The sequence below is a fragment of the Chiloscyllium punctatum genome, chromosome 28 (assembly GCF_047496795.1).
Source record: "Chiloscyllium punctatum isolate Juve2018m chromosome 28, sChiPun1.3, whole genome shotgun sequence".
Lineage (NCBI taxonomy): Eukaryota > Metazoa > Chordata > Chondrichthyes > Orectolobiformes > Hemiscylliidae > Chiloscyllium > Chiloscyllium punctatum.
The window spans coordinates 59,212,864-59,225,184 of record NC_092766.1 but is presented as its reverse complement, the minus strand read 5'-3'; positions in this window follow the sequence as shown (position 1 = coordinate 59,225,184).

Below are 12,321 nucleotides of genomic sequence, written 5' to 3'. Positions count from 1 at the left end.
TCCACTGACTGCAGCAAAGGGAATTCAGCCAAGCCAACTGTTCCAGGAGAAATCTCAGCGCTCGCAGCTTCTGTGCGGCTGAATAACTTCAGTGGCAGAAAAACAATTGAAACATTTTCAATTTTGCTTTTGTCATGAAATTAACTGTTATTTGGACAAAGCTCTTCCGATCTAATATTCTGCAGAGTTTCATTTTTTTATGTTCTGCTTTCAGACGTGTGTGTGTGTCTGTGTCTGTGTGCATGTGTGTGTGTCTTTGTGTGCATGCTTCTAAGTCTCAGATTTATAGAAAATAAATGTTGATGTACATATTGTCAATGTCCAAATTGTATATCATTTATGTATCCATCGTAATTCGAGTAACATTGCTTTGGTTTTAGATTAATTATTTTGAAAATTGAGGAAACCTATCTGACGTGTTCCTAACCCAGTCTGAGACGGATATCATTTACAATTTCACACATTTAGTTACACTGATAATTTGTCGTGACCTCTGGAGGAGTGGGACTAGAAACAGAAACAATGACTGTCTAACCTTGGTAGGAACAGGGATAAGGAGGAATTCTGAAAAGGCCATTTGAGTGGGAATTCTCTGCCCCACAGGATTGTGGTACCTGTGTGTTTGCATTTACTCAAAGACGTGTTAGTTAAATATTTGACGGGAAAGTGACTCAATGATCTGCAGTTGGAACGTGGGACTGGAACCGCAATCTGATCAGTCACAATTTTAGTTCCTGGTGAGGCTAGGACCTGTTTCTCAGTGCGACTTCCCTCCATTCCATTCAGCCCCTTAATCTGCTACTCAATAGCAGTTGGAGACCACTTGCGCCTACTGCCTGGTGCACAGAAACCGAGTTGACCATTCAGCCCCTGAATACAGTCAGACATGATTTGGTGGGGTTGGAAAACGTTCTTGCAAAAAGAGTGGGTGTTACTGTGAAGCCGTCCCCTCCTCTCTCTTTACAGAAGTTCCCCTGGTTCCATTTATTGGTCATGTTGTAGACCTAGATTCAAAGTGAATAATGCCCCCATACCGTACCCAGACAGTGATCACAAAATCCTCTGGTCTCTTTCACTACAACATTCCTTAACAGGACTTCCCGAAAAATAACAACGATGAAACTTCCCATAACAGAATGCAAGAACAAAAGAAGCAGGATAGGTAATTCAGCTCCAACAGCCTGCCTTTCCCTTTAATAGGGTCATGGCTGATCTGCTCTCGGCCCCAACTCTCGCAGTGCATGACGTGTCAAACACCAATCCATCCCTATCTTTCAAGTGTCTCAGTAATCTATTTCCCCTACCTCTCTGGAATAGAGACGTGCCGACGGTCACTCCCCTCTGTGAGAAGGAAACACACCGCACACATACACTGCGACTTTTTGACATCAACTAAATATATGAACACCAGGGAAGAATGACTGGCCTTGATAACAAGGCAGTATTTGACTGATGATGGTATCAAGGAACCTGAAGAAAATTGAACTTAATGGATACTAGGAGGAATCTCTCTACCAGTTGGAGTGATTCAGCACAAAGAAAATGGCTGTGGTTCTTGGACATCCACCACCTTAGTACCGGGACATCTCTGCGGGAGATCCACAGCACAAGATTCCTCAATTTCTCCTCAATGTCTTTCCCCCCATCATAAGCTCAGAAGTGGGGAAGGTCAATGGAGATCACACAATGTTCAGAATTATGTGTCCTCCCTTAGCACCTGTGTCCATGTGCAGCACGACCTGCCTGAAGCAGTCTCTCAACCAACATGGGAGCTCCACAGAGCTACATAAACGTCCAGGAAGCACGTATCATGGGGAAAATGCAATTTCTCATGTCAGCAATGTTTTTAAATGGAAATAATGTGTGTTCGTCCATGATCTTCAAATTTCAATGTAGTCAACTCTTATTCTCTCACCGTGCTACAAATTAAACACCCATTTCCTTCACGCTCTCTTCATGCTACCATCATCCCAGAGATTATTGTGATAAAATAGCTTTGCACTGCCTCTGTGACAAGGCGATCATTGATTTATAAAGGAGAGAAAATCTGTCCACAATCTCCCAAATACTGCCTCAACAACACTCCACAACTCCTACACATGATTCATTTTGTAATGAAGGCTGTCATTTATTTTATTTGTCCTGATTAATGGATGCCCTGCATGAATCCTGTTCGTGACTTATGACCAAGGACATCCAGGTCCTTTATTTCAACTCAATAAGTTTTTTCGAGTACTTAAACTTTACTAATTCTAAATTTCCTGAAGTTCCTCGCTTTCGCAGTCACCCTGTTCTCTAATTCTGCCAAAAAGATTTTCTGTTGCGTCTTCTGTTTGGACAGAAACGATACGCTCACCTGACTGGACAGAGATGTTCTCTGTCACCTCGTGAATACGTGAGACTCTGGCATAATGGATATGTCCCCCATTCCTGTCTGACAAGTTCCAGAATCAAAATGGTTGATGGACATTTTGAGTACAGTTCTCTCCCGAGGGTGAGACTGCACAGCTCTGTGATCTCCTCATTGTTGAAACAAACTGGCTTCACTCTTTGCACGTGGGAAAGGTATACCATTGGGAAATCATTGTGGAAATCCCAGAAAGGACAGTGCAGTGCCCTGCTCCTACCTGATAAACTGCTACATTTCTGTGCCGTCCCTGAAATATGAATACTTCTGCTCTCCATGGAAATAGTTAACAATGTAACTGCACAATTTTCTGTACCTTAGTCACGATAACAGCAACACCGCTATTGATGGTTGAGATGCTGGGTAGGTGATGGTCTAGTGGTATTTTCTCTAGACTATAAATTCTGAGATTTCCACAAATATTTCCCAATGGTATACCTTTCCCAGGTATTGACCCAAACCCGGACAACAATCCCGCCACTGCAGACGCTGGAATTTGAATTCAATAAAGTATTTGGAATTAGCAATCTAATGAAATATTGATGGTTGTAAAAATTAAGAACATCTGGCTCACTAGTGTCCTTCAGGGAAGGAAATTTGCTATCTTCACTGGTCCGGCCTACATGTGATTCCAGACCGTCAGCAGTGGTAGACTCTCAAATGCTCTTTGCAATGGCCAAGTCTGATATTCAGTTATACACTACAAGGTCTCAAAGAAGTGAAACCAGACAGACCTGAGCACTGCCAGTCTACTGCACGTAGAAGTGAAGTGGTTCAGAGGTGCGGTTCCCCAGCACTTTCTCAAATCAACTCGGAAAGAGAAATAAATGCTGGCCCAGCCAACAACACCCATGTCCCATTAATAAAGACAAGAAGATGACCACACCCAGCATGGAGAGAATAGAGGGGACAGAACTCCCTTGAAACATGGACTTGGCTCTATATCTACATGGGCATTATACTCAGGAATTTCGGACAAGGTGAAAAATAAATGAAAATGATCTCCCAATTTGTTTCCATACCAGCTGACTATCCACAGTCCATTTGTTTATATTTTTCTATGTTTCCATTTCTCCATATATTCAACACAATCCACCAACACATATTACACTATTTCTCAGCTGCTTCCATGTCTGATGCATGGTGAGTGAACTCAAAATGTTAACTCTGTTTTTCTCTCGGCAGAGTCTGCCACATCTACTCCGTTTCCCCAGCACTTTGTTTCGTTTTGTTCCAGAACCTCAGTATCTTTCTTTGTTTGATTTAACCTTTATTTTTGTTATTGTACGGGACATTGGCCCATCGAGTCCACACTGACCGTCTACAGAGCATTGCACACAGACCCACCTCATACCCCATTCCTGCATTTCCCAGGGCTAACCGCCCCCTAACCTGTCCCTGCGTCTCCCATAGATAACACACCTAGCTGCACATGATGGGTAATTTAGCATGGTCAATGTTCTGAACCTCTGTACACTGTGGGAGGAAAGTGAACCTGACAGAGGTGTATATGAGCATGAGAGGTTTGAACAGAGTGAACAGACAGCAGCGGTTCCCCGAGTCAAAGGGTGAAAAACAAGGGGGAGCATGATAAAAATGAAAGCCAAGACATGAAGAGAGGATTTGTGGAATCTGTTTTGAACCCAGACGATGGTTTGTGTCTAGAATGCATTGCCTGAGAGGGGTGATAAGGGAGGAAACCTCACAAACTTTATGAAGCACTTGTATCCGCATTGAATGGTACAGACTCAATGGGCCTTGCCTTTAATACATGATTCCATGTGGTGGCAGCCATGAAAGCTCTGATATATTCTGAAGCAGCAACCAATGGGACTTGTCGGATCGTTCCATCGAACTGTGCTCAGTAAGTGGCGAGATTACAAACCAGCATCATCCCATGGAGTATCAGCACTTACTCAACCTCGGAGAGCCCATACATCTCTGAAAACATCCATGTTAATTCACATGTTCAGTCCAACGACAGCATCAGCATTATTTCAGCTGTTTGACACCATTATTTTAAGGACACCAATAACATAGAAACAGACTTCGCTTCATTATTATATAGGCTTCTCGTTTAGGGTTTTTATTTCTCTGAAGAATAATAAATTCCTTCTCATATATTTGCATTGACAAAGATTTCGTTTTCCTCCGAGCTGTTCCTCACCACATGGCGGCTTGTGTAACACTCCATCCATCAGCAGTAATATTTACTCCCAGCTAAACCAGCACATAAGATGCACAGCTGGCACTCCCTCTCAACAACCACTTGGATGGACCAACACCAACTGGACTGGAACGTCTCAAGGGAAATTAATGCTGGTGTAACTCCATTAAAATCCCAAATAAATTAAAAAGACAATTCGATTTTTTTAGTAATTATTAAACAATGAGGACATCTTATTGATCCATTGAGTTTGTCGCTGTGGTTGAAGTTATGTGATCTATTTCTGTGAAATCATTTCGTGCATATATTGAAAGAGAAAAAGCTCAGGTCACAGAAACAAGGTAACGCAGCATTTAACCGCAAACTGCCAGGGAATAATAGGCTATAGATCTGCAGGTAACTGGGAATAATGTAGTTTGGTGTTTTCTGGCTGGCATAGATGTATTGGACTGAAAGGCCTGTTTGTATGCTCTATGAGTCTACCACTTTAATTGTTGGAAACAGAGAATGAAGTCTCATTATTTCCACAGCTTGTGAGCATCAAATAGTGAGGAATACAATCTCCAAGGGTACACAGGATTTGAAGCTATATCATTCTCCCTTCACTATCAAATTGTTAAGAACCCTGTTTCTCTATTTGTAACATACCTGTAAGTGTTCCTGCACCACAAAAACCCCAGGGGTCCATCACCATATTCTGAATAGAAATTAAACACAGTCAACAGAATGCTGGCCTTGCTAATGAAACGCACCTCACAAGAACAACTGAAAGGAATCTGCTGTATTAGAGTTATCCATTTGACCCAATCTGATTTCTAAAGCAGTTTAAAGCGAGGCTTTCCCTTTGTCCTATACTCCTGACCTCTCGACAACATCATGAATCTTTCCTGAGTGCTTTTGAGTGCCGTTTAAAAGTCACATATGGAAAGCTGTGCCCAATAATCTGAAGGGAAAAGTCTTCATGTTCAAGACAATCGTGTCATGATTTTTTCAGTATCTAAAGACAACAGAAATATAGAAACTAACATCAGGAGTAAGGAATCAAAACAGCTCCGTTATGCGATAAGATCGTGGATGATCTGATTGTGACCTCAATCACACATTCCTCCTTTGCCCTTACAACGTTAGTGCATCATTCTTAGTCAAGAATCTGCCTGCCTCTGCCTTAGGAATATTCAATGCCTTATCGTTCATTGCTATCTGTGATTAGAATTTCACAAAGACACAACATAATGAGATGATTGCATCAAATCACCATCTTCTTAACAGAGACATTCTTCAGTCTTATAATCCATCCACTCATGGTAATCTCTCATACAAGCTGAAACATTGTTTCAGAATTCAACTTGAAAGACTACTTGGAATATTCTGGGGTTAAACAAAATCACATGTTGTTTGCCCAAAGCCCAGCAGATCCAGGGCCAGTCAATTCAAGATTTCCTCCATAAATAAACGCTCCTCCCAGGAGTCAGCTGAGTGAATCTTCTATGGATTGCATTTCATATTGTGGCCATCGCTCTCTCGATGTGGTTACACCACTACCTGGTAGATCTGTAGAAAATCGCCCCTACTTTTAAATGTGTTCTGTTTCAGAAAGTTTCAACATTTACCTTACCTCCCGAAAAATTTTATGAACATGTAAAGTTTTTATTTTGTAACCCAAGTGCCCGGTTCCTTTGTGCCTAACGCCAATCTCTCCACTGAAAAAATACATTACGTTTCCATTCAACCCGTCAATAACTTTGAACACAGGCACATTTTTCCTACTACGTTCCATACTTGCCTGTTCACTCGTTCCAACCTATACCTCTTTATAGAGTTGTGTCCTCTTCATATCTTCCTTCTCGAACAGTTTCAACAGTTTGTATTCTTCCCTCATACAGACAGACTCTTTGGTCAAAGAAATGCACTGCGGCGAAATTTCAAAGTAATTTAAAATGAAATATTTTTACTCCATGTCTAAACTAGAAATTTGAGACAAAGCTAAAGTGTTTTGCAGTCCCATCACTCAGTTCCCATGACTCAAAGTAGGGTCAGATGGTGTGGAATGTCTGTGAGTAGCATTGAGGAACCGCAAAGGTGTAAAACCACAGTTGGAGTAATGTACTGGCCTTTGAATCATAGTCAGGGGCTGGGGCGCATGATAGACTAGGAGATAGAAAAAATATGTAGGAAAGGCAAAGTTACAGTGAGTGGGAGGATTTCAATATGCAGTTGGATTCGGAAAATCAGACTGGTGGTGGTTTGCAAGGAAACGAATTTGCGGATTGTGTACGAGATGAATTTTTGGAGCAGCTTATGTTTCAGGGAACGGGCCGTTCTGGATTTAGTGTTGTGCAATGAGGCAGGCTTGATAAGGAAGCTTAAGGTGACGGTACCCTGTGGAGGCAGTGTTCCTAATATGATTGAACCTAAACTTCAAGTTGAGAGGGAGCAAGCAGAATCGGAGTTAATATTACAGCTGTAAAAGGCACTGAGAAAGACATGAGGGAGGAGCTGGGTGGAATTGACTGGGAGAGGAGCCTAGCAGGAAAGAGAGTGGAGCAGTAATTGCGGGAGTTTCTCGGAGCGATTTAGGAGTCACAACAAAGATTCATCCCGAGGTAATAGGTGCATTGTACAGGGAGGATGATGCATCCATGGTTAACTGGGGAATGCATGTCTAGGGTAAAAGCAAAAGAGAAAGAGCAGATAACATGACAAATGATAATGGGAAACCAGAGGATTGGGAAGCTTAGAAAGACGAACAAAATAAGAAATAAGGACGGAGGTTGTGTGAACTTCTAGTCATTATTTTATAGGAAGGATATTATTATGCTGGAGAGGGTTGGGAAGAGATTTACCAGGTTGTTACCATGAACACGTCATCTTCTGCCTCGGGAGCTTACAAACACAAGGCATGAACATTGAATTGACCAGTTTCCAAACCACCCTCACCCACCTAGATCCCAAATCCAACTCTCCAACTCAGATCCGCGCTCTCGAGGTGACCTACCTGTCCATGTTCCTTCCCATCGACCGCTCCACATTCCCCAGCGACCTATCACTATCACCTCCCACCTTCATGCTCGTATCACCTACCTTTCCCCACCACCAATTTTCTCTTAGCCCTCTTCCCCCTCCCCAATCATGAAGAAGAGTCCGGACTGAAAAGTTGACTCTCTTGCTCCTCGGTTATTGGCTGACCAGCCGTGCCTTTTCCACCACCACACTTTATCTATACCGAATTCTCCAGCATTTGCAGTCCCCATTGTCTCTTAGCTATAATTCTCTGTTAACATAAAGTCATTCTCTTTTGTAAACGCCCATAGTCAAAGGGATATTTTCTTCAGGAACGTGGACGATCGAAGTTCTCTCAATGTTTTATTGATATTGTAATGCCTGAGCAACAGGTCCAGGATGTATGTTTCCATTTATAAACTGGGAAGCATAATCATGTTCCGATAAATCTCCAGTATTACTCCCATATCCAAGGCAGATTGAATTGAATTGCCCTACAAGCCCCAACATTCGTTGCCTCAGTCACCCTCACATATCCCTATCAGAACGTGTAAATATTAATCGTTATTTTGAATTTTAATAAGATAGTATTGAATTGAAACGGGTTAACTGGAACTATTAGCTCAGCGATTGTTATTGATGTCAGTCTCCATGGATCCTAAATGTGTCTTGGGAGGATTTGCCTCTTCTCTTAATTAAGGATTCGGTTCAATGAATTATCCTATAGTATGAGCAGGAGCTCACCGACAGCACTAACAGGGATCAGCTACTCCAGAGAGAAGGGGAGGAGAGATCATAATCTGAGAACATTAGACTGGAATGTTACAACAATGGATTAGAATCTGAGAACATTAGACTGGAATGTTCCAGCAATGGATCAGAATCTGAGAACATTAGACTGGAATGTTCCAACAATGGACAGGAGTTTATCGTATGGTCTTTACTGGATTTCGCAGCCTGGAATATCATTAGCTTGGTGGATCTATAATCTTCTGCTGGTTATTCAAGCTGGTTATTATCCCTTCCTCGCTATAGTTGGTGTTCCTGGTAAGTTATTCTATCTGTTCATTAAGCCAGGTTAAAATGAATTGCTGTCGATATTATATAAAATTTAGAAAGATGGATGTCAACATTTTCAATTTCAATGAAATATTCCATTCCTCACAAATTGTATCGAGCAAATTACTCATGACAAATTATTCATCAATATGTGAGGAGAACCAGACTGTTCTCAATCTCCATAATCCTTCTAGCCATGCACAGATGTACATTTCCATATCCTCCCCACTCACTAATCCTGTCCAATAGCGCCATCATGATATCTCCATCTCCTTCTCCGCATCAGTGCATCTTCTGAATAAACCATAAATTGTGCCTTTGTTAAATCTGGATACACGTTACCAAGTCCCTTCTGACCACATGTTAATTACAGAATAATTGCGCTTGAGTATGTTGAACTTGTTCACTGCACAGAATCCGTCAGACAGGCAGGCACTGCATGCTGTTTAAGTCATTGCACATAATCTAGAGGCACAGAATAATAATCTGTTGATATCTCATGAAGGAAATTAATGTAATTGAAATGAAACTATCATCATTTGTGAGAAAACACCCATCTGCTTGCATCATGTCCATCAAAGAAATCAATGGGTTATCCTTCCCCAGTCAGGTCTGTGCACCTCACAGCAATGTGTTTTACTCTTTACTGTCCTGTGGAACAGCTGAACCACTCACTCAGTTCAAGATCCATATAACATGCTGGCCTGACCAGGGCTGCACATATCACGTCAGAGAAGAACAAATGTAAAGTTAGTTCCCTTCCTGTGCCTGTTTTCCTTATTCCTACACTTCATTTCCATTCAGCTAGGTGACCATTCCCTATTTCAAGAGAAATCTTTCTCACTGAGTCTATACCCAAGAGTGATGGTCATCTCCACGGGCACTTCTGCTGCTGGCTTTAATGATGCTGACATACAAATGTAAGAAACTTTTAAATTCCACGTCAGTGGCAGTGCATAGAGACGGAATGGGATTTTACATCATAAAAAAGAAATGGAGACCGGAAAGTGGGGGAAAGGAATTATTATGATCATCACTGATATTGTTGTTGAAGCAGTATTTGGGATACTGTGGATAGATTTTCTCTCCTTTAAAAGGAATTATCTCATTGCAAAAGAGACAGTATAAAGAGATTTCACCAGAGTAATCCCTGGGCTGATGGTAAAAGAAGAGTGAGTGAAGGTTAATTTGAGGCACTGTCAGAGAATATGAGATCATTGCATTGAAACTTGACAGTGATGGACAATCACTCGTTATGTTCTACACAGACACTGAAAAGATGATAAATCTCATGGCTTGGTTTTTAAAAATTTTATTCGGGATGCATGATTCTGGATATTTAAGTGTCTCTGAGGATAAAATCTTCAATCATATCCTGCCTAGATATCGGGGTCAATCCCTCAAACCTGATCAGATCAGTTAACCCCATCTGTTAATTTTAATAGGATGGTATCTGTCTGGAGAGTGTTTTCTTCTCATAGAGGGTAGTGAATGTCAACAATTCTCAGGTCTAGAATGTTAGGGGAGCTAGATCACTGCAAGTATTTAACGAGGTGATAGATGGATATTTGACCTGTCAGAGTGCTGAGGGGGTGTGAAGAATTGGCCATTAAAATTGAGTTAATGCCAACAGTCGGTCAGACATGATCACATACAATGGCGTGAGCATCGGAATTACCTACTCTTGTTTCTTATGTTCTCATATTCTGTCCTTGGAAAGTGAATGGTTGCAATTTTCCCGGAAGTGCTGTTATTGAAGGTTGAGGACAGTGAGAGACATGTATTCTGTGAGCCATCTCTGGGAGAGATATGGGCCAGATATTCACAGTGAATCTGGATCTACGACATGACCAACAAATGAAACCCCAGTTGTAGTGAGGAGACACTCTGTAAAGAGATAGGAGGCAACTTTCATAACCAACCTTGATTTCCCGTCACATTTTCCAACCCACACCAAACCACGCAGTGGTAATGACTGAATCGTATCCTGTGTTACTGCGGACCAGGTATTTGGAGCAAGTGGTCTCTATCTGCTCCTGTACTGGTGGTTGTAAGGACTGAATGGAACGTAGGAAATAGGACTGAGGAGCAGGAGTGGGTCATTAGACATTTTGTCATTGCTCAACCAGACAACAAGTTCATGGCTGATCTGATTGTGATCTCCGCAGCACTTTTCTGTCTGTCCACAATTTTCCTCCATTCACATGTCTGTTAAATGTTGAATAAACTCAACTTTGAATAAATACTAGGAAACTGCACAAAGTCAAAGGCACAAGCAGCACAATTCTGGAAGGCACCAATGATTTATCTATCAGTCTTGTTCTTATCCAATTAATTCTGCTGCAGTTTATCATTGTTAATTTGTTCATGGAATGTGTCTGTTGTTGATAGGTCAACATTTATAGACCATGTGTAATTACGCTGGAAGTGGTGGTGATGAGCAAATATATTGGGATGAAACTTCGGGGGAAAGGAATTCCCATTTGAACAGCCCCGTGAGAATTTTTCATTCCTGCTCCGACCACTGTTGGAAAGTCACTGTTTCCTTTACCAGCCCTACTTCTCCACTGGTTACAACAGATTTGAAGTGTAACCTAGGTCATTTTCCCGAAAAATGTGAGACACAGAGTCAAGCACGTACAGACACATACACAAATGCACGTCTTAAGACGAAAAAGCATAAGGAATGGTGTCCAGAGTTGCGTAGTAGTTGAACTCATATCAAATGGAAAAGTGATAATGTGTCCCAACTGCTATTCTGTCTCCGATATTATTCTACTCAAAGAAACTGCAGACATGAGACTTCTTCGTGGAACAGTTGGATTTGGCAAAATTTCCTTTCCTTCAAGCAGTGGAGTGATTTCTATGAATCCCCAAAAGGAATCCTCCATGTTTGGTAAAGATGACTCAGGGATTTTTTACTCTTGCACATTGCTGTCAGGAGGGTCAAAGTGATAGAAAAGAAGCAATCGGCTGCGGTTTACGACCATAAGATCATCGGACATAGGAACAGAAATTCGGTCATTCAACCCATCGAGTCTGATCCACCATTCAATTATGCCTGACAAGTTGCTCATCCACATTCTCCTGCTTTCTCCCTGTAACCCTTGATCTCTTTGATACTCAGGAACCTATATCTCTGTCTTAAATATACTCAATGACCTAACTTCCACCGCCTTCTGTGAAAATGAATTCCATAGATTCTCCATTCTCTGGCTGAAGACGTTTCTCCTTATCTCCATTCTAAAAGGTTTTCCCTTTACTCTAAGGCTGTGTCCTTAGGTCTTAGAGTCTCCTCCCAATGGAAGTCTTCTCAACATCCACACTGTCCAGGCCATTCAGTATTCTGGATGCTTCAATTAGATCCCCCTCATCCTTCTGAACTCCATCAGGAACATACCTAGAGTCCTCAAACGTTTCATGTGTTAAACTTTTCATTCCTGGGACTATTCTCGTGAACCTCCTCTGGACCCATTCCAAGGCCTGCACATCCTTCCTGAGATATGGGGCTCAAGACAGCGCACAATACTCCAAATATGGTCTATGAAGAGCCTTATAGTGCCTCAGAAGTACGTCCCTGCTTTAACAGTCAAATTCTTTCAAAATAAATGCCGTCATTGCATTTACCTTTTTAACTAATGACTATACCTGCAAGTTTACGTTGAGAGAATCCTGGAGTAGAACTCCC